Below are 6,000 nucleotides of genomic sequence, written 5' to 3' on the forward strand. Positions count from 1 at the left end.
GAATACAAAGAAAAGCGCGGTTAGAGCAGCAGAAATCCAAGAAAAGAATGGTTAGAGTGGAGAAAAACCCAGAAAAGCTGGTTTAGAGCGGAGGAAAACCAAGAAAAGCGAAGTTAGATAAGAGGAGAAACAAGAAAAAATGATGTTAGAGAGGAGAAAAACAAAGATAAGCAGGGTTAGAGCGGAGGAAATCCAAGAAAAGCGAAGTTAGAGCGGAGGAAAACCAAGAAAAGCCTGGTTAGAGCGGAGGAAAACCAAGAAAAGCGAGGTTCATGCGGATGAAAACCAAGAAATGCGGGGTTAGAGTGGAGGAAAACCAAGAAAAGCAGAGTTAGAACGGAAGAAAACCAAGAAAAGCGGGTTAGAAAGCAGGAAAACCAAGATAATCGGGGTTAGAGCGGAGGAAAACCAATAAAAAGAAGTTAGAGAGGAAGAAAACAAAGAAAAGCGCGGTTAGAGCAGCAGAAATCCAAGTGTGCCCCGGTGGCGCAGTGGTTAAAGACGCTGCCTTGCAACACTGGGGCCCGTAGTTCGAATCCCCCCTATGGCGCAAGTGGTAGAAGTGCCGCTCTGCTACACAGAGGCTCGAATCCCGGGAGCTGGACTCGATAATCTGTAAGGTCCCTTCCAACCAGCACGAAACTATGAAACTATGAAAAGCATGGTTAGAGTGGAGAAAAACCAAGAAAAGCGGAATAAGTGCAGAGGAAAACCAAGAAAAGCAGAATAAGTGCAGAGGAAAACCAAGAAAAGCGGGGTTAGAGCGGAGGAAAACCAAGAAAAGCGAAGATAGAGGTGAGGAAAACCAAGAAAAGAGAGGTTAGAAAGGAGGAAAACCAAGAAAAGTGAAGTTAGAGCGGAGGAAAACCAAGAAAAGCGGAGTTAGAGCGGAGGAGAACCAAGAAAAGTTGGGTTAAGCGGAGGAAATCGAAGAAAAACGGGGTAGTGTGGAGGAGAACCAAGAAAAGCGGGGTTAGAGCGGAGGAAAACCAAAAAAATCGGGTTTGGAGAGGAGGAAAAGCATGAAAAGCGGGATTAGAGTGGAGGAAAAGAAAGAAAAGTGAAGTTAGAGGTGAGGAAAACCAAGAAAAGCGGAATAAGTGCGGAGGAAAACCGAGAAAAGCGTGGTTAGAGCGGAGGAAAACCAAGAAAAGCGGGGTTAGTTCGGAGGAAAACCAAGAAAAGTGAAGTTAGAGCAGAGGAAAACCAAGAAAAGCGGAGATAGAACGGAGGAAAACCAGGAAAAGCGGGGTTAGAGTGGAGGAAAACCATGATAATCGGGGATAGAGCGAAGGAAAACCAAGAAAAAGGAGTTAGAGGAAGAATACAAAGAAAAGCGCGGTTAGAGCAGCAGAAATCCAAGAAAAGAATGGTTAGAGTGGAGAAAAACCCAGAAAAGCTGGTTTAGAGCGGAGGAAAACCAAGAAAAGCGAAGTTAGATAAGAGGAAAACCAAGAAAAATGATGTTAGAGAGGAGGAAAACAAAGATAAGCAGGGTTAGAGCGGAGGAAATCCAAGAAAAGCGAAGTTAGAGCGGAGGAAAACCAAGAAAAGCTGGGTTAGAGCGGAGGAAAACCAAGAAAAGCGAGGTTCATGCGGATGAAAACCAAGAAATGCGGGGTTAGAGTGGAGGAAAACCAAGAAAAGCAGAGTTAGAACGGAAGAAAACCAAGAAAAGCGGGTTAGAGAGCAGGAAAACCAAGATAATCGGGGTTAGAGCGAAGGAAAACCAATAAAGTTAGAGAGGAAGAAAACAAAGAAAAGCGCGGTTAGAGCAGCAGAAATCCAAGTGTGCCCCGGTGGCGCAGTGGTTAAAGACGCCGCCTTGCAACACTGGGGCCCGCAGTTCGAATCCCCCCTATGGCGCAAGTGGTAGAAGTGCCGCTCTGCTACACAGAGGCTCGAATCCCGGGAGCTGGACTCGATGATCTGTAAGGTCCCTTCCAACCAGCACGAAACTATGAAACAATGAAAAGTATGGTTAGAGTGGAGAAAAACCAAGAAAAGCGAACTTAGAGCGGAGGAAAACCAAGAAAAGCGGAATAAGTGCAGAGGAAAACCAAGAAAAGCGGGGTTAGAGCGGAGGAAAACCAAGAAAAGCGAAGATAGAGCGGAGGAAAACCAAGAAAAGAGAGGTTAGAAAGGAGGAAAACCAAGAAAAGTGAAGTTAGAGCGGAGGAAAACCAAGATAAGCGGGGTTAGAGAGAAAAAAAAACAAGAAAAACGGGGTTAGAGCGGAGGAAAAGAAAGAAAAGGTAAGTTAGAGGTGAGGAAAACCTAGAAAAGCGGGGATAGAGCGGAGGAAAACAAAGAAAAGCTGGGTTAGAGCGGACGAAAACGAAGAAAAGCGGGGTTAGTGTGGAGGAGAACCAAGAAAAGCGGGTTTAGAGCGGAGGAAAACCAAAAAAATCGGGTTTAGAGCGGAGGAAAACCAAGTAAAGCGGGGTTAGAGCGGAGGAAAACCAAGAAAAGTGAAGTTAGAGCGGAGGAAAACCGAGAAAAGCGGGGTTAGAGCGGAGGAAAACCAAGGAAAGTGAAGTTAGAGCGGAGGAAAGCCAAGAAAAGCGGGCTTAGATTGGAGGAAAACCAAGATAGTCGGGGTTACAGCGAAGGAAAACCAATAAAAAGAAGTTAGAGAGGAAGAAAACAAAGAAAAGCGCGGTTAGAGCAGCAAAAATCCAAGAAAAGTATGGTTAGAGTGGAGGAAAACCAAGAAAAGCAGGGTTAGAGCGGAGGAAAACCAAGAAAAGCGGGGTTAGAGCGGAGGAAAACGAAGAAAAGCGGGGTTAGTTCGGAGGAAGACCAAGAAAAGTGAAGTTAGAGCAAAGGAAAACCAAGAAAAGCGGGGTTAGTGTGGAGGAAAACCAAGGAAAGTGAAGTTAGAGCGGAGGAAAACCAAGAAAAGCGGAGATAGAACGGAAGAAAACCAGGAAAAGCGGGGTTAGAGTGGAGGAAAACCATGATAATCGGGGATAGAGCGAAGGAAAACCAAGAAAAAGGAATTAGAGGAAGAATACAAAGAAAAGCGCGGTTAGAGCAGCAGAAATCCAAGAAAAGAATGGTTAGAGTGGAGAAAAACCCAGAAAAGCTGGTTTAGAGCGGAGGAAAACCAAGAAAAGCGAAGTTAGATAAGAGGAGAAACAAGAAAAAATGATGTTAGAGAGGAGAAAAACAAAGATAAGCAGGGTTAGAGCGGAGGAAATCCAAGAAAAGCGAAGTTAGAGCGGAGGAAAACCAAGAAAAGCCTGGTTAGAGCGGAGGAAAACCAAGAAAAGCGAGGTTCATGCGGATGAAAACCAAGAAATGCGGGGTTAGAGTGGAGGAAAACCAAGAAAAGCAGAGTTAGAACGGAAGAAAACCAAGAAAAGCGGGTTAGAAAGCAGGAAAACCAAGATAATCGGGGTTAGAGCGGAGGAAAACCAATAAAAAGAAGTTAGAGAGGAAGAAAACAAAGAAAAGCGCGGTTAGAGCAGCAGAAATCCAAGTGTGCCCCGGTGGCGCAGTGGTTAAAGACGCCGCCTTGCAACACTGGGGCCCGTAGTTCGAATCCCCCCTATGGCGCAAGTGGTAGAAGTGCCTCTCTGCTACACAGAGGCTCGAATCCCGGGAGCTGGACTCGATAATCTGTAAGGTCCCTTCCAACCAGCACGAAACTATGAAACTATGAAAAGCATGGTTAGAGTGGAGAAAAACCAAGAAAAGCGGAATAAGTGCAGAGGAAAACCAAGAAAAGCAGAATAAGTGCAGAGGAAAACCAAGAAAAGCGGGGTTAGAGCGGAGGAAAACCAAGAAAAGCGAAGATAGAGGTGAGGAAAACCAAGAAAAGAGAGGTTAGAAAGGAGGAAAACCAAGAAAAGTGAAGTTAGAGCGGAGGAAAACCAAGAAAAGCGGAGTTAGAGCGGAGGAGAACCAAGAAAAGTTGGGTTAAGCGGAGGAAATCGAAGAAAAACGGGGTAGTGTGGAGGAGAACCAAGAAAAGCGGGGTTAGAGCGGAGGAAAACCAAAAAAATCGGGTTTGGAGAGGAGGAAAAGCATGAAAAGCGGGATTAGAGTGGAGGAAAAGAAAGAAAAGTGAAGTTAGAGGTGAGGAAAACCAAGAAAAGCGGAATAAGTGCGGAGGAAAACCGAGAAAAGCGTGGTTAGAGCGGAGGAAAACCAAGAAAAGCGGGGTTAGTTCGGAGGAAAACCAAGAAAAGTGAAGTTAGAGCAGAGGAAAACCAAGAAAAGCGGAGATAGAACGGAGGAAAACCAGGAAAAGCGGGGTTAGAGTGGAGGAAAACCATGATAATCGGGGATAGAGCGAAGGAAAACCAAGAAAAAGGAGTTAGAGGAAGAATACAAAGAAAAGCGCGGTTAGAGCAGCAGAAATCCAAGAAAAGAATGGTTAGAGTGGAGAAAAACCCAGAAAAGCTGGTTTAGAGCGGAGGAAAACCAAGAAAAGCGAAGTTAGATAAGAGGAAAACCAAGAAAAATGATGTTAGAGAGGAGGAAAACAAAGATAAGCAGGGTTAGAGCGGAGGAAATCCAAGAAAAGCGAAGTTAGAGCGGAGGAAAACCAAGAAAAGCTGGGTTAGAGCGGAGGAAAACCAAGAAAAGCGAGGTTCATGCGGATGAAAACCAAGAAATGCGGGGTTAGAGTGGAGGAAAACCAAGAAAAGCAGAGTTAGAACGGAAGAAAACCAAGAAAAGCGGGTTAGAGAGCAGGAAAACCAAGATAATCGGGGTTAGAGCGAAGGAAAACCAATAAAGTTAGAGAGGAAGAAAACAAAGAAAAGCGCGGTTAGAGCAGCAGAAATCCAAGTGTGCCCCGGTGGCGCAGTGGTTAAAGACGCCGCCTTGCAACACTGGGGCCCGCAGTTCGAATCCCCCCTATGGCGCAAGTGGTAGAAGTGCCGCTCTGCTACACAGAGGCTCGAATCCCGGGAGCTGGACTCGATGATCTGTAAGGTCCCTTCCAACCAGCACGAAACTATGAAACAATGAAAAGTATGGTTAGAGTGGAGAAAAACCAAGAAAAGCGAACTTAGAGCGGAGGAAAACCAAGAAAAGCGGAATAAGTGCAGAGGAAAACCAAGAAAAGCGGGGTTAGAGCGGAGGAAAACCAAGAAAAGCGAAGATAGAGCGGAGGAAAACCAAGAAAAGAGAGGTTAGAAAGGAGGAAAACCAAGAAAAGTGAAGTTAGAGCGGAGGAAAACCAAGATAAGCGGGGTTAGAGAGAAAAAAAAACAAGAAAAACGGGGTTAGAGCGGAGGAAAAGAAAGAAAAGGTAAGTTAGAGGTGAGGAAAACCTAGAAAAGCGGGGATAGAGCGGAGGAAAACAAAGAAAAGCTGGGTTAGAGCGGACGAAAACGAAGAAAAGCGGGGTTAGTGTGGAGGAGAACCAAGAAAAGCGGGTTTAGAGCGGAGGAAAACCAAAAAAATCGGGTTTAGAGCGGAGGAAAACCAAGTAAAGCGGGGTTAGAGCGGAGGAAAACCAAGAAAAGTGAAGTTAGAGCGGAGGAAAACCGAGAAAAGCGGGGTTAGAGCGGAGGAAAACCAAGGAAAGTGAAGTTAGAGCGGAGGAAAGCCAAGAAAAGCGGGCTTAGATTGGAGGAAAACCAAGATAGTCGGGGTTACAGCGAAGGAAAACCAATAAAAAGAAGTTAGAGAGGAAGAAAACAAAGAAAAGCGCGGTTAGAGCAGCAAAAATCCAAGAAAAGTATGGTTAGAGTGGAGGAAAACCAAGAAAAGCAGGGTTAGAGCGGAGAAAAACCAAGAAAAGCGGGGTTAGAGCGAAGGAAAACGAAGAAAAGCGGGGTTAGTTCGGAGGAAGACCAAGAAAAGTGAAGTTAGAGCAAAGGAAAACCAAGAAAAGCGGGGTTTGTGTGGAGGAAAACCAAGGAAAGTGAAGTTAGAGCGGAGGAAAACCAAGAAAAGCGGAGATAGAACGGAAGAAAACCAGGAAAAGCGGGGTTAGAGTGGAGGAAAACCATGATAATCGGGGATAGAGCGAAGGAAAAC

The sequence above is a fragment of the Coturnix japonica genome, chromosome 11 (genome assembly GCF_054131305.1).
Source record: "Coturnix japonica strain WE chromosome 11, WE-NBRP24, whole genome shotgun sequence".
Taxonomy (NCBI): Eukaryota; Metazoa; Chordata; class Aves; order Galliformes; family Phasianidae; genus Coturnix; species Coturnix japonica.